At 38.6% G+C, this 24,356-nt stretch overlaps 1 long non-coding RNA gene across 1 annotated transcript in view; it reads left to right on the forward strand.

Annotated features, from left to right (window-relative positions):
• LOC125093965 (uncharacterized) overlaps positions 1–22,689 on the forward strand; it is a 31,351-nt gene extending 8,662 nt beyond the window's left edge. The window contains exon 3 of the long non-coding RNA XR_007125400.1: positions 22,558–22,689. This is a non-coding gene — a long non-coding RNA (uncharacterized LOC125093965). The remainder of the gene's footprint in view (positions 1–22,557) is intronic.
• Positions 22,690–24,356: the final 1,667 nt, after the last annotated feature.

Raw genomic sequence — 24,356 nt, forward strand, 5'->3', positions numbered from 1 at the left:
AAAAATATAGGAAAATTTTATATGTATATGATATATATGTGTGTGTGTGTGTGTGTATATATATATATATATATGAAGATTGTTCTTTAAACATATCTATATATCTATATATCGACTATTTTAACTTTTAGTCAGCTTTTTATCCTTTTGTTCAACATATACAACCACACAGTATAGAACTTGAAAAGGTGGAAGTCCTTACTTTGCATGGCGCCACGTTAATGGAAACTCGCCCATATTGGGGTGAAGGACTCCCTTTTTTAGTTCCATGGTGACTGGCAGTGACTAAATTGTTCAGGAAAGTAAGCAGTAAACAGAAACAAACATTCAAATTTTAGGTAGATCTGATATGCCATTAAATATAAAATCAGAAATACTGTAACAAATAATTGTGAGATTTTGTGCTAAAGGTGTGGTCATCCTACATCCATTGGGGACTCTTAAGCTGCTACTGATTTTAAAGGACAAAATGTCTTCTTTTCAATTACCTTTACTATTTTATCTTTTCCCATTCTGATGTTACAGAAAATGATTCTGAGTACTGTGTTGCAGAGCAAAGAATGGCAGGTTTTTGTTGTTGTTTGTTTGTTTGTTTTAGCATGTTTTCCTTTCATTTTGACTTTTGTCCCACTATCCCCAGCCTGTCAATACAGTGCTACAAGGACACATTGCCAAGACACGCGTTAGTGTTTCCTAGATTAGTTAATTCTCATAACTGCATCATGAAATATATGCCATATTTATCTCCTCTTCTCAGATGAGGAACCTCAGCTGACGAAGTTGTCCACATCACATAAGCAGCGAGTGGGGAGCGCAGACTCTGGGATCTGAACTGAGCCCATCTAACTCCATAGCTTTTCACTGCCATTTGATATGGCTGCTCCCCTCCCTGCCTTTTTGTGGATGAACCTTGAATTCACCTTGCATTTCTTTCTGGCGCCCCTTGCCTTTTGCCTCTCCAGAATTTTGCTGGAACTTTGTACCTTTCAAATTCTGACTTTTATTTTTTTTTCAACTTAGCCTTATTCTTTCTGACTTCATTTTGATATTTGGCACAATGTCTCCTCCTTGATTTTCATAGCAGCACGTTCTACTAGTCTTTCCTTAATATTTTTTTAATCTCTTATTTACTGGATTTAACTATAGCATTTGAGATTTTATCTTTAATCCTTCTTCTTGATAATCCATCTTAATGGCCACAGCTCTTGCTGCTGTCACAATGCTTATTTATCTTTTTTTATCACGAGTCTTGAGTTCTCCCTAGACATCTGCTCTAAATATTTTGAATTGTCAAATGTTTACTTTCACTGGGGATAGTCATTCATCTATTCTATCCATTCCAAGGCTTACCCAAAATCACAGTCTGACAAAAAATAAAGCCATGGTTTTAGCACTTTGTTGCTAGATGAGAAGGCCTAAAACATTTCATATTATCACTGCCTTCTTAAAACAAGAGCAACAAATACAGCAAATATCTGCTCTTTTCTATATGTACTTGTCTGTTTTTCTAGGCTTATCTTAATTTTACATTTTGCTTATCAATCCTTCTCTGCATCCCTCCCTCTTCCCCTCAGGTTCTTGTGCTCCCCTCACCCCCAACCCCATATTTCTTCTTCCTCCCTCCACTTTTCTTTCCTCTGTGTCTCCAGAAGTCTAGCCATTGTCCTAAAATTTATCTCTGTCCTTATCATAGTTCTCAGCAAGCACTCTTCTTAACTATTCAAGTATTAGTAAATCGTGATGCCGGATATACCCTTGCCTGGATGGACTCCATCTTCTCCTTCTCCTTTAAATTGTTGAATTGTTTGGCATAATTGTTTAACCTTTAGTGTAATATACTACATATTTATCTTACTGACTTGCACGTGACAGCATTATTTTTCTTTCCCGTTCCCTATACAGTGCAACCGTGCAAAGCAAACAGTAGGCATTCAAGGAAATACTTAATTGGAGGGATTGATTCTTGGTCATAGAATACCTACTCCTACTTCTCAGAAAATTAAATGATGACTTAGCTCCTCTTCTATGGGACAAAACAAAAATTTTTGTCTAAGATATGTTACCACATTGTTGCATAATAACTCCTAAATGTACTTCTACTAATTCTAATGATGGAGATAATTTTCTAAAAATTAACAATGGGGGCGCCTGGGTGGCTCAGTGGGTTAAGCAGCTGCCTTTGGCTCAGGTCATGATCTCAGGGTCCTGGGATCGAGCCCCGCATCGGGCTCTCTGCTCAGCAGGGAGCCTGCTTCCTCCCCTCTCTCTGCCTGCCTCTCTGCCTGCTTGTGATCTCTCTGTCAAATAAATAAATAAAATCTTAAAAAATAAATAAATAAAAATTAACAATGAATTGTTAGAATTATTCAGGAACTAGAGAAGAATATATATTATATATATTATATAAATATAATATAAATATAATATATATATATATTATATATAAATATAATATATATATATTATATATATAAATATAATATATATATATTATAATATATATATAAATTATATATAAATATAATATATATAATATATATTCTTCTCTAGTTCCTGAATAATATATTATAGATATATAATCTACATTATATATCTATAATATATATATATATTCTTTAGTTCCTGAATAATTAAATATATTATATATATTACATATAATATAATATATAATACACACACACACACACACAAAGTTCATTTCTTGACCATAAATGAAAAAATTCACATATGTGAACTTACCCATTGATCCAAACCTTTATGAAGGTCACCATTTGAGATATCATTTGCTTGTTATTACCCATTATTTACCATGTAATAAACACTCTGCCCCATTGTACTAGGTCTTTCAGGGGCTAATTGTTATATAGTTCTAGTGACTTATTCATATAACTCTGTTACTCATGTCTTACACAAAGTTGTGTTTCTTTTTGTGTTTAGGAAGATAATTTAAGACAAAATGTAGCTTTATGCTTTCTTCCAAATGCCCTGTGCATCTACTGTGGTCCATCCAAAGGTGGTTTTGATTGTATAACTGCATTTACTGAATAAAACCTTAGTCTGACAGTGAAAGAGTGTTTTTACCATGTGCAAGAGGCCATTTGTCAAAACTGACCTTTTATGTGAAACAGCTACAATTATTAGTTGATTCAAGTGTCAAAGCCCTGTCATAAGATAAGGGAGTCTGCTAGGAAATTTTTTCTCATTTGATAATAGGTTTCAGGAAGAGTTATAGATAGAGTTGATGTTTCTGTCTAAGGTTGAAAACTTAGCCTCAAAGTGCCCAGAACAATTTAGATGACCACCTTTAGTTGAACTGAGTTATGTATCGCAATTTTGGTTTCCTTATAGGTTGTTCATAAAATCAGAATAACTCTGAGCCGTATCTTACTTTCATTTATCTTGTTTTAACGCTAGCACAAGGGCGCCTGGGTGGCTCAGTGGGTTAAGCCGCTGCCTTCAGCTCAGGTCATGATCCCAGGGTCCTGGGATCGAGTCCCGCATCGGGCTCTCTGCTCAGCAGGGAGCCTGCTTCCCTTCCTCTCTCTCTGCCTGCCTCTCTGCCTACTTGTGATCTGTCTGTCAAATAAATGAATAAAATCTTTAAAAAAAAAAAAACGCTAGCACAAGCAAGGAACAACAATAGCTTTATAAAATAAGTGGATTTCCCTCATATAGGGTACATTGTAGGATTTACATATAATTAAGTAGTAGATGACATTAGAAGCTTTTTATTTAAAAATGGAGGTTATCTAGGATAAATGCTTAAATGACAATGTATAATTGATGATAAAATGAAGTGTCATTGTTTTGTAAACAAAAGGTGAAAGACACAAAATTTAAGAAGGAAAACCCATTAAAAAAAAAAGTTGCTTTGGGAAAACTTTCAGTGGGATGAACAGGGTAAGTTTCTCAATGCAAAAGACTGTCGACCTGCTTCTACATATTAACACGATACTTATTTTAAATGTAGAAGGTATGCCAAAATTGTTTGGGCTTGCAGATTTCACAGAATTAAAACATAATTCTATAGAATAGACATGTTAAAGGAAAACACCCCAGCAATGTTTTTGATTGAAGATAGAAAGTATAAAAATAACACACTCTACTGCAAAAGATATGACCATAAGAAAATAATGAAGCTGAAGAAAAGAGATTTTTTTTTTTAAAGGCAAAGAAAGGTATTTAACATTAAAATCATGGAGTGTGATAGGCCTCAAGCCTACTTCCATGATAAAAACATCCTGGCAAGAAACTAATGTGCCTTGTAATAGCTAGAGCAGCATTAAGTCAGCCATATGGAGAGCTGAAAATAAGCTTCTTGTTAAATCCATCTTTGGTGGTGAAGATGTCACCTTGAAGAATGGGATAGCAGAAACATGAACTTTATAGAAGAAACACATATTACTTACGGCTTTGTCTACATGAGAGCACCAAGTTCTATGGAAATTAGTAAATGGGAACAAAATTGGTAGGAACATTTCTGTGTGTCAAAATATTTTTGATCCAACCTTCTTCCTTCAGGGTTTTCATTCTTATTGAATACACTTTCCCTCATCACTGTCCCCCAGACCAAGTGCATGTACCTTGCTTTGAGTGGCACTCTGGAACCATGAAAATTAGCTTGTAAGCTGCAACGTAAATTTTATGATGTTTCCATGACATTTACAAACTTGCGTCTAAACAAGAAATGCTCCCATACTGTTATTTATGAATGTACAGGAAAATGATAAATAGGAAAGCCTCCTTTTAGTTGACTATAGTTTAACACATTGGAAACTGAGAATTAACATGTTTTTGTTTTTGCTTTTATTTTAACAACAAACTACAGTGAATAGTGAACATTATTCTGATGGTGACCTCCAACTCTTCACACAGGGTAGATGAAATCTTCTGGGTCCTGCATATGTTTTCTGTGTTTCCTGTGTGTTTGCCTGCCTCACAATCAGGATTGCTATGGGAGGAATATATTTAATTGCTGCATGTAGGGTTGAATGGGACAGCCAATTCTTTGTAAAGGGCCTACCAAGAATACTTTTGAATAGCACATATGTTTTCCTTACTATGTAACTTATGAATGGAGCACGTTTCTCTTCTGTGCCTCTTGACATGCTCATTTCTGAGTTGGGATCAGTTTTCAACATTTTATCCTTTGTGCCTTCAATGTTGTAGAACACTGCTGAGGTCCTTGAACATGACATTTCTATCCACTTCTCTTCCTTTGGGACGTCTTCATCCTGTCCTCAATTATGTCTGTGAGTTCACCTTCACTGAATTTCTCTGGTCTATATCCAGAGCCTCAGAACCAGCAGCAGTGACCATTTCTCACGGTCCATTCCTTCTGTGTCTCCACTTATATTTAATTTGAATTCCTAGTGTTATTGCTTGTTTCTTTAGTGCACTTCTACCTTTATCAGCTGGTTCCTTTCTGAATTGTTCAGTTTTGTGGAAATGTTGCTTAGGAGACAAAGAGGCAACACAACTACATGCTTTACTGTCTGTGCGTGAACTGAGCAACAGATGCATGGTGATGAGTTGCCAGCCAACTTTGAAATAGTTGTGATAGGGCACTGAGCATGATGAACTATTATGTACATCATCATGATCTGCTATTAAGTGTTTGTAGACAGAAGAGCTAGCAGCTAAGTTGTTAATTAGTACAAGGACTCATAATTAATGTGGTAACTGAAATTTGAACTATTGCAGGGGTGATGGTGTTATTTAATTAAACCATCATAACAAACCAAGCACCTTAGAGCCAAGCCAAGCAAAGCAAAGACATCCTGTGCCTGTGTGTGTTTGTGTATATAATTTTGTATGCTGTGTTGTGCTATTTGGTGCAAATATGGTTTTGCTGTTGTGTATGCCTGAAATGTCCTCTCTCTCAGGATGTGACCTAAAAGTCAGCATAATTATTTTAAGAGGTAATTAGAAATAACTTTGAAGAAAATTTTGAAATCTCAACACTCCTTAAGGTGTTATGACTTTTAGGACTTTATTTTTTGTAATTGCCTGAAGGTAATTTATGCTTTCATTCCCAAGAATACCTTTCACTGGAGAGGAGGATGTTGGAATTTGGGGTTTGGGCATGAAAGTCACTTGACCCTCACATTTTTTGAGATACAGTTGATGTTTAACACGGTTAGTTTAAGGTGTATAATGCATTATTTTGATATATTTGTACTCTGTAATATGATGTCCCCATAGCATTAGCTCATACCGCTGTGACTTCACATAATTATTTTTTTGTTGTAGTGAGAACAGTTAAGTCTCTTTGCAGGTTTGGGGTATAGAAGGACGTATTATTGATAAGCACCATGTTGCATGTTAAATCCTGGAACTTCCTTATCTACTGGTTGCAAGGTGTATCCTAAACAACATCTTTCCAATTCCCCACCCCCGGCTCCTGGTCACTGCCATTATCCTCTGAGTTGGGCTCTAAAGCCTCAAATTAGGCTGTAACTTTGTATTTAAATGACTGTATCAATACAGTCTGAATATATATGGATAAGATTTAGAAAACATTTTTATTACTACATAAGTTGTTCAACCTGTTCCTTCTATTTTTTGACCTAAAAAAGGAAGAGATTCTAGGCTTCTTCCTCCCTGAATGTTTCTCTTTACCAGTATGTCATTTAATATCCTAGAAGTTAAGAGCTGCAGGAGATCATGGACTTCCCTTTCCCCTCATGAGAAGATGGGAGGAATGACACAAAAGCAAAGTAAATAGAAGTGGTCTTGAACATTTCAGTCACCCAGTGCAGTTAAAATATTTCTGTGAAATTGACCATCTGGAAAATATACTTCTGTATCTGTTGTTGGGCTTACACAGCAGGAGACCTCTAAGTTGGCCAGCAGGAATTCACTTCCCCGTACTAATAGAAAACAGGTGGAGAGGGGTCCGGTGTCTTTGTGAGGGCTCACAGCTCCTGGTAAGAACTCCTCTCTTCATCTTGGTGTCCAGGCTCTGTTCACTACCTTCTGCCTTTGTGTGGAAATGGAAACCCCTTCCACACGAGTGTAGATATTTGTTTACAGAAATAACTAAATCATGATTTGAGTGACTTTCTGGGCATGGGTCCTTGGCAATCTTGCTCTCTTTTGAATGGTTTGCAGGCATTATGCTACTCTGCAAAACATCGCCTGTTGGAACTGTTAATTCAGGGTCAAGTACAAGGCTTTCTCTAGCCACGAACAGAAGGAAAAATGATGAAATGATTTACTCTGGGAAGGTGGACTGTGTTGCCACGAAATCATCTGCATGTCGTTGGTGCTTTGCTTGTAGGCAGGTCCTGGTTGTCTCCGAGGCTTGCTTTCAAGTTTCCCTTCCTTTCTACTGCGGTCTGACGTGTGTGACGAGGACTTCATTTCGTGGGGTGCCTTCTGCAAAGGGCTTCTAAACCTCTCAGACAAGTTTATACTATGTCACATACACATACTCATAATTTCTTTTGCCAAAATGTTAAGTAGGTGAGGATGTTAAGGATAGATTCATATAAATTATGTAACTGTATAAAGGAGTTAAGATGTTCCGCAAGTTTGAAGGAAAATCTCCCTTCTTGTTGGAGGATTTTGAGTTCTCGGTCCATGCTTTGTATATAAAGCAATCATCCTAAAATAAGAGAATGCTTACAATGGAAATGATGGTGACATTTTCAAAATCATCATAACTAGTATATAACAATACACCTGTGATTTCTCCAGTGAATCTTTCATGCTCAACTTCCCTGTGTACAGGATTTAAAGATGGCTAAAGTTTTCATGCAGAAAATTGTATGTCCGCAGAAAATTTGACGTGAAAGATGAATCAGAAATATCTTTGGGAAAAAATACTTTTGAAACTTTTGTGTCAAAGAACTGCAAATACAATAAGAGTGGTAAACTTAATGGGGCAAACACTCTTAGGTATATTTGTGGGATTGAAGCACTTACATTGAGGATGTTACTGATGTAATATCTTCACCAGACATTTTTCTTAGTAACACACAATCCACAATTTTTCCTTTGTCCTTCATGATTCTAAAAAGTCAATAATTATTACTGTAAATAGTAGTTAACATTGAATAATTGCACTAGAATTTGTATTTATTTTTAAAGATTTTACTTATTTATTTGACAGAGATCACATGTAGGCAGAGAGTCAGGCAGAGACAGAGGGGGAAGCAGGCTCTCCGCTGAGCCCCTATGCGGGGCTCGATCCCAGGACCCTGAGATCACGACCTGAGCCGAAGGCAGAGGCTCAACCCACTGAGACACCCAGGCGCCCTAGAATTTGTATTTATTTTTATCAAACATACTTTTTATAGAATGTTATGAGTTGTCATTTTAAATTCATTTAAATTTCTGAAACTTATGCTCAGGGAATTCTAATTTATAAAAGAGTCCACTGGCATGATATACATTTAACAGCCAGAGATTCTACTTGGAGTTATCTGTACGTAACAAGCAATTTGTTCAAGGTGAAGATTGTTAAGCGCACGGGGTTTGCATATTTCCTAGAGGCTCACATTAAATCCATCCAGCAGTCTTATGACCTTGCCACCAGCTTCCTTCCAGAAAAGTGACACTTACATTTGTAAGGTTAAACAAAATCTATAATGGGGAAGCCAAAAAAGGAAGAATGATTATGAATCAAAGAAACATATCCTAGACCCTCTCTCCGGTGACCATATAAACCTTTCTATAATGATCACATCAAGAACAGTGTCTATTCTTGTGAGTCGTCTGTGGATTGGGCTTGACAATTGAAGTTCGATGTGACAAACCGAAATAATTGTTTACATATAAGAAAGGGTTTAATGAGATTTTTCTGGGTCATGGTCTTAAGAAGGATGCTTTAGTTCTCGTCCTGCAACCATAGTTTTTCACCACATAAAGGTATCCGAAATGCGCTGTGAGTAAAAGTGAGGTATCAAGTTGGTAGGATAATTCAGAAAATAGACCGTCACAATTCAAATGAAAAAGAATTTATTTTTTAATTTGTCTTAACTGCTGAGTACCTTTTTTTTATTGTTTTTTACATACAGTGAAATCTTCATATTTTAAATATAGTCAGGTGAGTTTTGTCAAATGTGCATATCTGTTTATTTCACATTCTTGTCAAAACCTAGACTATTGCCATCAATCTGGAAAATTTCCACATTGCCCTTTTTAGTGGATCTTTGCTCCTCCAAAAAGCAACCATTGTTATGCTTTCTGTCACCATAGATTAGTTTTGTCTGTGGAAAGAAAATCCTATACATTAAAATACAATAGTTTCCCTTTTCTGACAGGCTTTAGTGGCTCAATATAAAGGTTTTGTGATTTAAACCTGTTTTATACATTATTAGTATATAGTGTATTATAGTTTATTATAGTCTCCTTCTGTGGTATGAATATATATATAATTGATATATCAATTCCCAGTTTTTGATGTATTAGGAAGAAATCTTTTGTCATCATTCTTGTGTGTCTTCTCTCATTGTTACTTTTGTTGAGATAATTACAGATCCCACATGCAGGAGCAAGAAATAATTCAAGATCCTTTGTATATTTTGCCAGGCTTCCTCCAGATTTCCTTCTATATTTGCGAAAATAGATGATAGTATCACAACCAGGGTATCCTGACACTGATACAATCTGGGTGCCATACTCAGGTCTCCTTAGTTTTACTTGTACTCACATGCATGCCTTTGTGTGTGTTATGTGCAGTTTAAACACCTGTGTAGGTTAGTCACCTGGCGTCTCATTTAAGATATTCCACAGTTCCAACACCACAAGCAGTGCCTCCCATCTCATTTTTTTGATGTAATTATCTAAAATAGAAATTAGTTAAAATTTGATTTATGACTTAAACAGATTTGTAAATACACTTGGACGTGGTTAGTATATTAAGAAGGATTAGAACACAAAATGAGTAGTGCTTATCCTTGGTGATTTTTGAATAAAAATTCTAAAGGTAAATTTTTTTTCTCCCCTAAATTTCCCTGACTCCCACAGGCACCCCTATCTTGATAGTAGTCCAGCTCTGGTCCTGGGATTAAGTTTCTTCAAATTGCCATAGAACTGTTACGGAATGTCATTAAGGCGTTGGGCGTTTAAATACATCTTCATTCTCTTTCATTAATTTGTATATAGTGTTTCGATTTTTCTCTTTTGAATCCTTGGATTCCTCGGCAAATGTAAACAATTTGTTTTGTCTTAGTCACCCCCCTAAGGAAAACAAATAACGGTTTCTTGTAGTTTTCATTGTTTGTTTTGTCCTTGTCTGTTTTTCATATGTTTCACAGGTTTGTCTGGATTTCCAGGTGTTTGATGTTGGTTCTAGGTTAGGTGCTATATTTTCTACCTCCTGTTCGGTTCGCTGTTCCCCTGCTGTCTGACCCACACTTCCGTCTCCCTCTCTGAGCTCTGCTGACTGGGGGGAGTTGACTTGGCTCCACTGAAGCCCTTCCTCTGGGAATCGGGTAAAAGCGTTGTCGCGCGTTAAAATGAGCAGTGGTGTAAGCTGACTTGTTTTGCTACGGAAAGCCTTCTAATGCAGCTAGTTCTGTCGAAGCTGCGGTCGGTAGTTAAGAATGATTCAGAGAGAATCTCAAAAAAAGTGTATTCCTAGAAAGTTGGTACCTTTACATAACTGGCAAGGTTGTCCGCTCCTTTTGTTAGGTGGTTGCCCTTCTAGGTCAGCAGGTTATAAAACCTCAAAAGTTGGGGACAGTGTTTTTGGCACTTTGCCTAGATACAGCAGGAGAGCCACGGATGACAAACCATTCTCTTAATGGTGTTTATGGCTCTAGCTGTATCATTACTTTTATCTCTCTTCAGATAGCTGCTTATCCAGCTTCTAAGATGTTTCCTCACAAATCAGTTCCTTCGTTCTTCAAGCAATTTTTAGACTCCACAACTTATTTTGCTTAATTGTTTCTAATAATTTCAGGAGAACCTAATTTCCTCCTGGAATATTTCTCTAAATAAGTAGAAAAGACCTATAGTCTTTTATTTACCTATAGCCAAAAGAGCATACTTTTTATCAAAAGCACTTGGTTAAAAAACCACAATAATATTTATGATCTTAAATATGGATAGGTTTGATGGAATATGAGTTGGCAGTTAAAATATGGTGTCAGTTTAGGGAATTTTATTGAGTGATGTCATGAGGATTGGTGTTTTGACCTATATATTTAATAACTTTCTTGATTTAGAGTGAAAAGCCTATTTTTAAAGACTATTTGAGGCATAAAGGTATGCCATGGCACATCAGGGTAGTATAATGGAGAGATTGTTCTTATAAATTAGAAGTAAAAATTCTGCCAATATTAATCATGAAGGTTATAAACTAGTTTGGCAAGGAGAAATACGGGAGAGTGAAAAAATGCATAGATACAACCGTATTTTCTAAAATCTTGAGTTTTGAGGAATCACCTCCCCAAAATACGTTAGTAATATTTTTTAGCCATAATTGTCTAGTTATTAGGAATGAATAGTTAGGAGTCAGAATGCTGGGTGGTTTATCCTTTTTACCCCTGGGCATGCTAATTGGGTAAGTTTATTTTATATCCCTGTTTGAGGATGTCTTCATTTAGAAAGTGGGATGGTAACTTTATTTCATAGATATGGTATGAAAATTACATATGGGAACATAGGTGTGAAATATCAGCTCATGTAATATTGTGAGTTCACAAAATGTTAGCCAGTATTCCCTTTATTATTACTGTTTGCAAGTCACAGTGAAGAATCTAAAACTGAAAACAATATAGCAAGAATGGAAAGCACCCCTCATTTCCAAAAAGGGAAATTGCTTGTTTGCAAATGATAGAAGGTCGTAAACAGAACAAAATGGGTAATGGCAGAGGTCTGACTCTTGTGCTTGGCTGTTAACACAAACTTAGAGGTGATGGAAAGCTCTCAGATTACAACTTCACGGATTTATTTTCCAGTCTCGATATTTGATATTGCTTGAAGGAGTTGTTTTTGTAAATCATAATTTTCATTAAATCAAACTTTAATTAAAAAGTTTCTGCCTGGAGACACTTCCCTTGAAACACGAGGCAAGGCTCAGTAGAACTGTTTGCCTGTTTGTGACAATATTAAATGTCAGGCTGAAAAATGTCAGCTCAGCAGATGGATAATTGTATACTTTAAGACTTTTAATGGACAGATGTATTTCAGTATAAAATTTAATCTGTTAATTAAACCCCAGCTCATACAGGAATAATCTTATTTACATATGCTAATGTACATACATAGTACACACTAAGCCAGCACCCGTTCCATAATTCCAGTATTTTTTTTTTTTTTAAAGATTTTATTTATTTATTTGACAGAGAGAAATCACAAGTAAGCAGAGAGGCAGGCAGAGAGAGAGGAGGAAGCAGGCTCCCCGCTGAGCAGAAAGCCCGATGTGGGGCTCGAACCCAGGACCTGGGATCATGACCTGAGCCGAAGGCAGCGGCTTAACCCACTGAGCCACCCAGGCGCCCCCATAATTCCAGTATTATAAATAAGTATGTATGAATCATTTCTGATGTCTAAGAGATTTACAGAAATGTAGGTATCTCCCTTGCATCTCTGGAAGTGAGTGTGAGATTGGGGCAGCATGCTTGGGACTTCAACAAGTAGGAGTGAGGAAGCCAAGCGAAATGGACAGATGGACAGACAGTGGTGCGTTATCAGTGTCATCGCTGCAGGCACCAGGATTGAATTCTGCAGGGACATCTGAGAAATAGAGTGATTCCCAGATTTGTCCGTAGGCTACAGCCTTATGCACCGACTCCCATCCTTCATTGGCAGAAGTACCGTGACCACTTTTAACTTCTGTAATGCACCTGTCTGGGGCCTGTCGCTCAGAACCTTGGACTCAGAAGAAGACGTTATGGCAGAAGTCTAAAGGGATTTGGAAAGGCAGTTGAGGTGGAATGCCACCAGTCTGAGGGTCAGTTTGCATGAAATTGCCAAATCTGGCATCTCTGAAATGAGAGCCGGACAAAAGGAACAAGGGGCAACAAAAGCATCTTTTCTGTGTTGTGTCTGCCCTTTGTGCTGCTCAGACCCGTCTTTTTGGTCACCAGCTCTGTGCGGCGTAATCAGCCAGAGTTTCTTAAAAAGATGTTTAAAAAGATTTAGGGGCACCTAAATCATTTTCTCTTTCTCTCCCCCTCTCTTTCAAATAAATAAATAAAATCTTTAAAAGATTTCCTATAGCTAGTAAGTGGAACAAATTTGAGTCCTCATGACTGAATCTAGTTCAAGGGCAATATTTTTTTTTTTAAGATTTTATTTATTTGACAGAGAGAGATCACAAGTAGGCAGAGAGGCGGGCAGAGAGAGAGAGGGGGGGAAGCAGGCTCCCCGCCGAGCAGAGAGCCCGATGCGGGGCTCAATCCCAGGACCCTGAGATCACGACCTGAGCCGAAGGCAGATGCTTAACCCACTGAGCCACCCAGGCGCCCCTCAAGGGCAGTAATTAATAATGATCTCCCTCTTACATCACTCTTGGCCAACATGTCCACTTGCTAATGGCAGTTGAGGAACAGAGTTTCATCTCTGGAAGACTGATCTTCTGTCAGGGCCTGAATGCCGTGATCTCCCATTCACTTCGTGTCACCAGGCACGGAGGCACCACCGTTTGCCCCAGGAACTTCGCCAGGGTTTAGACTCCTTGCCCCATTAGGTAGGAACAATCCTGGGTATTCATGATACTCAAGTCAGTTACTACCACTGGTGCAATCCGTGCTGAGGACAGGTGAAGTCTCCAGAGTGAGCGTTAACTGCACAGCCTTGGTGAAAAGGAGCCTGTGTCATTATGGGCATACATGGATAGTCTCTGTCCCAGCCCACAAGTACCACTAGTACCACACAAGTACTGGGGCGGCTGGGGACGGGCTGGCTCAAAGTGCCAGACAAATGATCTTGTCAGCTAGGTTGCTATGGAAGACACTTTCTGGTGAACATTGACCTGAGACCCAAGCATTCTCACATTTTAAAAGCTTTTTTTTTTTTTTAAAGATTTTATTTATTTGACAGACAGAGATCACAAGTAGGCAGAGAGGAAGGCAGAGACAGAGGAGGAAGCAGGCTCCCCGCTGAGCAGAGAGCCCGATGCGGGACTCGATCCCAGGACACTGGGATCATGACCTGAGCTGAAGGCAGAGGCTTTAACCCGCTGAGCCACCCAGGCGCCCCCATTCTCACATTTTATAGTTAATTTCAAATGGCCAGACACATATCTGTTGCCCAAGTCTCCTTGTTTACTGTATTAATCTTGATATATTAAGAACCAAGACCCAACAGTCAAGACCTTTGCCCCTGTCTAGGACTTCATGTATAACCTTAACTTAGGCTCGTTTAGCCTCCTTCTAAAGACACTTAGTGTATACAGCAGAGCAGCACAAGACCTTATCAACGGGGAGGATTTTCCCTCACAGTTTTCTTTAATGCCACCTCTAAGGGGGTCTGAAGTAGCAACACTACTGAACAACCTTGCTTCCAGCACACGCACGTTAAGCTGACCATCGGAGAATCTGATCTGGATCTTTCCTCCCCTTCATATGCTGTTCATAGGGAACCTCTTTCGTGCTATATCTTGAGAAGGAGATGTTGATCCAACAGTTAGGAAGCATGGAGGCTCTGAATCCTGTACATGAAATGACTTGAGATGCTTGGGTCCACTTTGGCTTGATGGCTGACATAGCATTTCTGTTACGTGGAGGATTTGCGCTCACCGCTCTTACAGCCTGGAGATCTGAGGATACTCACATCATGATGGGCAGCTCTGACTTTGTTGTCACTGATGTTCCATGGCCAGATGCTCCTGATGATTGGGGTCCAGTGTCCTACTGGGAACTGTTTACTGAAGGTATATTTCTCTGCTGCAAAGTGTATGGCCTTGCTCCAAAACCTGTGGGATCTGTACTGACTCTCCTGTGGGGCTCGCTAGGCACTTCTCCTGCATCTTCAGCTGCTACTTTGAGTAGATACTTAGAGTAGCATTGACTTCCCCATGTCATGCAGTTCTAGTGGTAGGATTTGGCAGCATTGTCTGGACCTGACCATGTCTCTTGAGCTGGGCCCCACTTGAAATCAAGAGCCTTTTAGTTCATAAATGAGTCCACAGTATTTACAAGAGTGACATATGTTGCCTTTAAAATCTTAAGGGGCCCATCAAGTTCTGGAACTTTTATTCTGTAGTAAGGGGTTCTTGGTGTACTAACTTAACCTTTTTGTGTTGGGAGTGCCTTCATGGAATGTTCTGGATCACTGAACCCCTCAAAACTTCACCAGTATGAAAGGGTTATGAATATCTGTCCTCATTTCCACCTTCTGTAGCGCTTGCTACTATATTCTGGTCTGTTTACCATATACGTGGAATAAGATCTCAAATCCTCACAGACTATATTTTTGAGAGAACAGTTAACATAATACTGAGGCAAGACTATATATGTACAGCTGCCATTTCCATGCTCTTTGAGGATTGAAAAGACTTTATGCATTGGATCAGTAGCCACGTACTGAGTTCCAGAGGTTGTGGTAGTTGCTTTCAGGATATAGTCCCCTTGCATCATAGCAGCTGTGATAAGGATTTCCTTAAGCTTTTAAGGTTTTTTCTAGTCTCCTATCATCCTCTACTGCCCATCTGGTTAATGAAGGGAACATAAAAGTGAATTCAGAAGTGATAATTTGGTAATCACATCACTTGTATGATTGAAGTCTGAGGATGTTGCTAAGCTTTTCATACCCACCTGAGATGAAGGGTTTCTCCTGATTTACTAATCAGGCAGTAAAGAAGAGTGGCAGATTCCAGGGTCTGTTGGGTTCTTCTTGCCATGTTAACTCTTGCCATGTTGACTTCATGTCAGTGTATCAGCTGGGCGTTATGACAATTGCCATGTATATCCCTCCTAATCAACCATTTGGGACATGTAGTTCATTTGGACCCATTGAACCTATAGCAATAGAGACTTGGGTTACTATTCCATTTTTCTGACCACCATCAGACCCTACTCTACCTAGGAGACCACCACTATGGCTTCTTTTGGTTTTGTACTGGTTTTCTATTACTATGTCCCAAATGTTCATGAACTTAGTGGCTTAAAAAGCACACTCTCTTATCACTGTCTAGGTTAGATATCAGACATGGCATGACTACTTCCTCTGTGCAGCGTTTCACAGAGCTGAAATCAAAGCATTGGTTGGGGCTGTGTTCTCGAAGGTTGGAGGTGGTGTCTTCCAAGTTCACTTGTTATTGACAGAACCCGTACTCTAATGGGCATGAAGCAGAACAATGTTCTTGCTGTCAGCTGGAGACCACTGTCGGCTCCTGGAGGACTCTTAAGTTTTTGGCGCATGTCCTCTGTGGGCCCTCTCATGAAATGACAATTTATTCCTTCAAAACTATCAAAATTTGATTCCTTTCAAATCTTTCTTTTTTTTTTCCCCCCCCACGGAAGGACCTAGTCCTTTAGGGGCTTACCTGATTGGGACAGCTCATTGTGGATAATTACGCTAATGATGAATTGATTTGGAAAACTTAATTCTAAGATTTTTTCAACTATGAGAGTGAAATTCATATTTCCAGTCCTGTCCACACTCATGGACAGGGGATTATACAAGACAGGAGTCTTGAATGTCCTAGAATTTTCTTCCTGCCGTATCTAGTATTGCTGTCAACTGCATTGTGCAGCCTTCTGAAAGGTTTGGGCATTTCCCTTGCTCCAGAGTACAGTTATTCTGGTAAATGGCTGCAGTTCCCACTAGGGAAGGGTTACAGCCCTGCTTTCCCCAGGAAGACCAGCTGCATAGGAGTGTCTTCAATTGGGATACACAGGAAAGCCATCAGCATTTTGGTGATGATACTTCCCCTCCCACTGGTATTTTTCTGCACAAATAACACAGTGGAAATGACTTGTACATTGTAGTTGATATTAATTACACATCAGGCAGCAGGTCATTGGTATTGCCGGTTCCTAGATAGAATAACAGAATGAGCTATGGTCTAAAAGTAGAGGTCAAGGTGTGTGTATGCATGTACCCATACACATATCTATACTTTATATTAGCTGTGTGACACTGAGTGATTTATTTGCCTTCCTAGGTACTTCACCTGCAAAATAAAGTGGGTCCTTCAAAGCCAGTGGTTCCAACCTGGATGATGTTTTCCCTTCACTTCTAGGGACTCAGTGTGTTCGGTGTCTGTTTTTTCCCTCTCGATCTGAAGATGGACAAATGTCTTCTACTTTGACCACAGAGACAGATTAATAATCATCATAAAATTTTGAGCTCCATAAGCCTATGGGGAAGGTATTTCTGTTGTAGGAGGTCAACTTTCTTATTTTTGCAGACAGAAAAAAAAACACCTACAATGCACATAACTACAGTATACATCATTCCAGTGAGATGAGCTCTAAAGAACTATAACCAGCAGAAAGCTCGAGTCATCCTACATGGAGAAGGATTGTATATATCACGTCTTTGTGGACGGAGACTCAAGGAGTTACTGGAGATAGGGAAGGGAATAGTGTGCTTTCCAAAGTCAAAATTTGATGGAACAAAACTCTATATGACAACTTGCAATTATCAAGGCAATTAGTTGTCTGCAGAAATATTTACATAATGTCCATGTTTAATTTTAGAGAAGTACAAATAAGATTTGTGAAACCATTTTTAACTGTGTAATTAATCATTTTTTTTAAAGATTTTATTTATTTATTTGACAGAGAGAGATCACAAGCAGGCAGAGAGGCAGGTAGAGAGGAGGAAGCAGGCTCCCTGCTGAGCAGAGAGCCCGATGCGGGGCTCGATCCCAGGACCCTGAGATCATGACCTGAGCCGAAGGCAGCGGCTTAACCCACTGAGCCACCCAGGCGCCCCTAATTAATCATTTTTGTCTAAGGAAATCAGCTATTAAACTAAGTTCTGGATCTCTAAATGGAGATTCTCAACTGCAGAGCTAGTTTGCTAGGTGTATTTTCAGAACTGATCTAATGCAACCAAGATTATGGGTCATACTGCTTTGTTCCGTGACTAAGGTCTGCCTTTAACAGATTCAGGAAAATTGTCTAGGAGATTAACTTCCCAGAAGTTCTGGGAAAATTCATCACTACCACCGTAAGTGGGAGAACAAAAACAAAAGACAAAAAGTCCTAGTTGCTAATAGTGCCATCTCCTCAGTAAAAATGTACAATATTTTTCATATCTCTGATAAATAGAATTTTAAATACTAAATTTATTTTCAAGCTATTCTATACTATACACTGTATCGACAATGCATTTTCCAGAAAAGTATTTTTATAAATCATATTACTTTGTATGCCTGCATGGTAAACTATATAAGTAAATTACAGTATCAAACCTTACTCATTGCAAGGAATCTATTCTCTATTTTCCGTGTAATTTTATATTGTCATTGAATTTGGACAATTTTAAGTGCACGGCTCAGGGACGTTTTCACAGAGTAGTTCTAAAGCTCTGAGGATGTTGCAAACACCTTACCTTGCTTATTCCTCCCACCCCCATCTTGCCTTTGCGTTTAATTGAAGACCTATAGTAAGTTTACATACCATTTTTGGTACATTAATTTTTACTTCCTAACCAAGCCTTCTGGCTTGGTAATTAAGTTTCTTACATGAAATTATGTGCCATTTTTCTTGAAGTTTTGATTACCTTTTCTTGAAATACATATATTACATGGAAGTTTTATTAGCCTAGGCACCAAAATCACCAAAGTAGAGAGCTACATTCAGAATCTCCTTGTAAATTACACATTCTTGTAACAATCAATGTCCTTCTGTGGTATCAAGTTTGGCTTTTCTGATCCCTGTAGGTCTAAAGCTTTTATCTTACATTCACTCTTTTTTAAAAAATATTTTATTTATTTATCTGACAGAGAGATGGAGAGCACAAGTAGGCAGAATAACAGGTAGAGGCAGAGGGAGAAGCAGGCTCTCTGCTGAGCAGAGAGCCCGATGCGGGGCTCGATCCCAGGACACTGGGATCATGACCTGAGCCAAAGTCAGATGGTTAACAACTGAGCCACCCAGGTGCCCCTCTTACATTCACTCTTAAGTGATATATTGCACTGGGGTACCTTTCATTCCCTGCTGACTTTCTTGCCTGTAGTGCTCTATTAAGTATCTCTGCTAATAGTTGTTCAGCTTCCCTTGTGGTTTCACTTAAGTTCTGAAAATTCGAAAAGAATATTCTACATATCCCAGGAGATTAGGTACTCTGTATGGATCTAATGACCTGTCTATTCAGGATACAGAAGATTTAACACTTGATTGTCTTACTTTATATTTGAAATTTTAGAAAACGACCCTTTCCAGATTTCTTAATTGGCAGTTATAAACTCAGCCAGGATGTTGAAGAATCACAATCATTGTTACCATATTTGGTTGTGGGGCACGTTTCTCCTAATTGCCTGCAAGAATACTGTGCAATTGTGTACGTTGTTTCTAGCCTTCAGGGTTGGAGGTGTGTAAGTGATTGATGAAAAGCTCAGGTGGGGAATCAGGCTTTTGTTGAGTGAGTATCGATACCATAAGGAACACAGGACCAGGACTGAAAGGACTAGATTTAACCTGGACTGGATCATTTCTTGGCATATAGACTGGGCAACTTAGCTTCCTATAGCTTGTTGTCTTCGTAAATTGGCTACTGTCTACCTTGACCACTGTTGAGAAGATGAGAGGAGGTTTCATGTACCTAGCTGATGATATACTGCCCGCCAACCACATAGTACATACTTTGTAAATGATTGGTTTCCTTCCCTGTCCAATGCTGTCAAGTATTGGAAGAGTTGGTCATTGGTAACGCTACAGGCTTATGCTGATACAGGACAGTTGCACGTGTAAATGTGAGCTACTGTGGATAGCAGTCAAAAAACACTAGTTGCAAGTTGTATGTTGGTAGTGATTCTTTTTTATTTTATTATTTTTTAAAACTTTTTTAAAGATTTATTTGACAGATCACAAGTAGGCAGAGAGGCAGGCAGAGAGAGAGGAAGCAGGCTCCCCACTGAGCAGGGAGCCCAAAGCGGGGCTCAATCCCGGGACTCTGAGATCCTGACCTGAGCCGAAGACAGAGGCTTAACCCACTGAGCCCCCCAGGCGCCCCGTGTTGGTAATGAATCTTACAGCCACCCCTTTGGACTTCATGACTGTAGCCTAAGGCTCCATCATAAGTACATTTATGGCCTTCAGAACCTCCCTCACTTCATCTAACTGAACTGTATACAAAGTAAACTTTTCCCAGGAGTGGACACAGTGTTCACTGTACCTCTTCCTTCCAAATGTATTTGAGATTATAGTGTCCCACTAGGACAACAGATGAATTTGGCTGCCTTCAGGCTCTGTCTTCCAGAAATCCTTTGTAGACCACGCAGAGGGCGCATGTGTCAGATGGCACTGCCAATGAGAGCTTATGCGGAGAATAGTGGACTTCTATTCAGCAGTTAAGGTTATTAGAATCAAATTATGATTAAGCATCTTTGCTTTTTTTTTTTTTTAAGGATTTTATTTATTTATTTATTGACAGAGAGAAAGATCACAAGTAGGCAGAGAGGCAGGCAGAGAGAGAGGGGGAAGCAGGCTCCCCACCTAGCAGAGAGCCTGATGCGGGGCTCGATCCCAGGACCCTGAGATCACGACCTGAGCCAAAGGCAGAGGCTTAACCCACTGAGCCACCCAGGCACCCCTAAGCATCTTTGATTTTAATAGAGGATGAACTTAGAAGCAACAGTATTAATGAAAGTATGAACCACGAGACTTGTTTGATGCTGTGTTTGCATACCAGTATCACTGCTGTATTCAGGTTGTGTATTTTCCTGGTATGCAGAGTATAGATTAAGGTTAAAACTTCCCATATCACGTCACCTACTGGTGTGACCATTTTGCCTTGGCAGTTGGCTCTATTTTGTGTAGGTTTAATACTTAAAGTGAAGCTATGGAAGTAGTCCTTATTTATTCATACAGATCTCATTTAGCAGATCAGAAGTAGACTTTGGGATGATTTATGCATTGCCAGACAGACACAGAACCTTGAAAGTCCATGCTGTTGCTTGCTTTGTGCTGTTTGGTAATTAAAATGACTGCCACGGCTTGTCGTGTTGCCTTTGAATTACGTTACCTTAATCTCTAACGCTATCTTTAGCTTTACTTCTTATTTCTTCATTTCTCACTCTCTTCTCTGGTCATACGGGCATTTTACAAGGCACATGCTGTTCATAATTAAGCTGTGTGTTTTTCACTTATGTATAGAAATTGATCTTTCTCATTTGTCATGAACACATTTCATATGCGCTTTCACTGTGCATAGAAATCCACATCTGTGAATCGAGACTACTCATCACCTGTGGCAGAACGTACAGCTTGAAAGGTCCTTCTTTTCGGCAAAGATTATCACTGATTCTTATGTACTTCTACATTGCTGATTGTACCTTTTTTTCCCTTAAAATTGTGTTCATCTGCCTTTGATTTTTCATGACTGTAGATTTACATAACGAGTTGGGATACTATACACTACCAGCCCTACAAATACACCTCCAATCTCATTTCCACTTCTTAATGGACTCTAGTCAATGTCTTGGTACTAAAAGCCTTTCATTACTTACTTCACTCTGACCTTTTTTTTTTTTTTTTAATGCTTTATTTGCTCAGTTTTATAGTCTAGTTGCTCTTTTTTGTCAAGTGGCTTATAACCTATTCTTCCAAGTACAATAGTTCACCAACGAAAACATCTATAACTTCAGTTCATAATGTCTTCCCACTACTGTGTTTCTCATGAATTCCTTTTCGGAATAGCTAATAGAAATATGCATTCAACATAATTCCTATTTTTTGCTAAACCGACAGGGACTGAAGCATGCCCCCTACCAATCTTACTATTACCCCCCGAGCTGTCATTAAAAAAAAAAGTGGTATTTGTGAACAATGGCTGTGACAGAAATTTGAGGCATGAAACATTTTTAAAAACTGTATTTTATAGCCCTTCTACCATTTCTGTTTTCCCACCCGTCAGACGGGGCACTGCTCATTAATATATGTTCCAAATCTGTGGTGAGCTTTTGACAGGAGGTAAAATGTAGACGCTTTGGTTGTCTTCTGAAAGTCCATGCTTTGGTTTGGTAGTGATGTATTTATGTTGAAAGCATGACAACTTGAGTGGACCAGAATGGGTTCACTTATTGAATATGCTAGAGACCTCCAGAGAGGATAAGACTATTAAATGGTTTATGTAGAAGTTAGATGGGTTCAGTGTGTGGTATAGTTCAAGAAAGAAATGAGTAATTCAAAATGTGTATACTAAGTGTATTCTATGTTCCATGTTCTAGGTCCATACCAATAAAACCCATCAAGCCTTCACGGCTACCAACTGATGTGCTAAATTCTATGGGTTCATGGAAGATTTTACCCAGTATTTTTTAATCTTTTTTTTTTTTTTTTTTTACCCAGTATATATATATATTTTTTCTTTTCAGGAACTGGTATTTATTATCAAAGTTATATTCGATGTCAACAAGATGCCACAACTACAAAAAAAAATTGCGCACATTGCAATCTCAATGCAAACAGTCAAATGGAACCCCAGTCATTAAAAAAGTAATTCAAATTACCCCAAAGAGCAACTGAATTTTTTAAACATCTTTATACATCCAGCCAACAAATTAAAATGGTTAACAAGAAAAAATACAAATTCAGAGGTCTGGTATAGATGTTTAAAAAAGGCAACTGTTTAAGCATTTCTATCGATTCGAACATCAATCTCTCGGCCACTCAGCTTCATCCCATTCATCATCCGGCAGGCTCTCTCAGCCACCTCTGGCGACTCAAACTTAACCACACCGCACCCCTTGGACTTCCCGTTCTCCATCTTGATGTCGGCACACAGCACGTGGCCACATTCGTTGAGTTCGTCTTTTAGCATCTTCCATGTAAAATCAAATGGGAGATTTCTCACAAATATCTGGCAGGCCTTCCTGGCCACCCCAGGAGCATATAGCTATTATGGTGCTGTATCTTTAAAACAACTTCTGCGTAGCTATCAACTACTTGATAGTACACATGAAAGCTATCTTTTTATTGTATGGCTACTTGGAGAGGCTGAAACACTTAAGGGGAATGTTACCTTGTCTGTTAATTTGAACTACTATCATTTAAATGCCCCATGTCAATTATTGAACCTCACACAACCCTGCTATCATGACTTCACTTTAGCTCCTTCGAAGCTGCTAGCTGCCCTGGAGTGTCTCCCTCTGTATAGTCCTTACCTTACTGAATTATGCTGCACAAATGAGTTACACAATGAGTCACAAATGAGTGAATGAGTTACACTACCCAAACTCAGTGGGTTTCATTTTTTTCTACCTTCTTATGCTATACCTGGTTGTTAGAAAAATACAGATGAGCTAATTCAGAAAAGTTCTGTCTCTGCCACTGATCAATATGTCCATTTTGATAAAGCTTTTTTTGTTGACCAGATTATAACACTGTTTGAGGGTAAGTAGTATGAGGTTTCTGAATGGAAGATACATACGCTACCTTTTGATTCTGCCTGGCTTTACATATAAGGAATATATCCGAGCAGATTACATTATTTGAGCTTTTTCCAGTCCCCTCTCCATTGTTTACACAGCGTAAAGAAGACAGAAGCATGAAGCACGATCATCTCTTTATTGGCATCATTGTCTTCGTGGCAAAAATGCCTGGATTAGATCCTTTAGTAGAATATGAAAACAGTTAAAATACTGGGATTTTCCAAATGCAAAAGGATTTTCTTCCTGGGAGGTTGGGTGCTGTGGTGAAGGCAGAGAACAGATGAGGTGGGAAGTCTGATCTAAACACAGACCGTATAAACCAGTCTGATCCTCCCAGATTCAAATACTTTTAGGAAAGTAGAACTGAATTGCCCATGTTTCTGCACTGATGCCTCTAATGTGGATGAAATCCCTTATCTTTCCAATTCAAATATGTGTATTTCATTGAAATGTGCCAATGTGTTAATGTTTCACTTTCCTCTTAGAAAATGTACTTCTCTGAAAGTTATTAGCTCCCAAACATCTGCTTAATCACATCATATCTTTTAAGATTATGAGGTTTTTTTCTACAGAATTTTTTTGTGTACAATTTAGTATACGTGCATTAAAATTTTGGGTTCTGTTCATTTCGATTTGGATTTCAGGCATGCCTGAATTATAAATTATATTATAAAAAGCCAGAGCCACCTTTTGGGTTTTTAATACTGTTTTTGATATGTCAAGGTCAATGTTTAAAAAAAAAAATCCCATTTTTTTTCTGAAGCCAATATATATTAGCCATTGCTAAATATTTTGTACAGTCATGAAAAAATTCAATGTCCCACCTGCAGGAGAGTTAGAAGAATGAGAGTCA

The sequence above is a fragment of the Lutra lutra genome, chromosome 2 (genome assembly GCF_902655055.1).
Source record: "Lutra lutra chromosome 2, mLutLut1.2, whole genome shotgun sequence".
In the NCBI taxonomy this organism is placed as follows: Eukaryota; Metazoa; Chordata; class Mammalia; order Carnivora; family Mustelidae; genus Lutra; species Lutra lutra.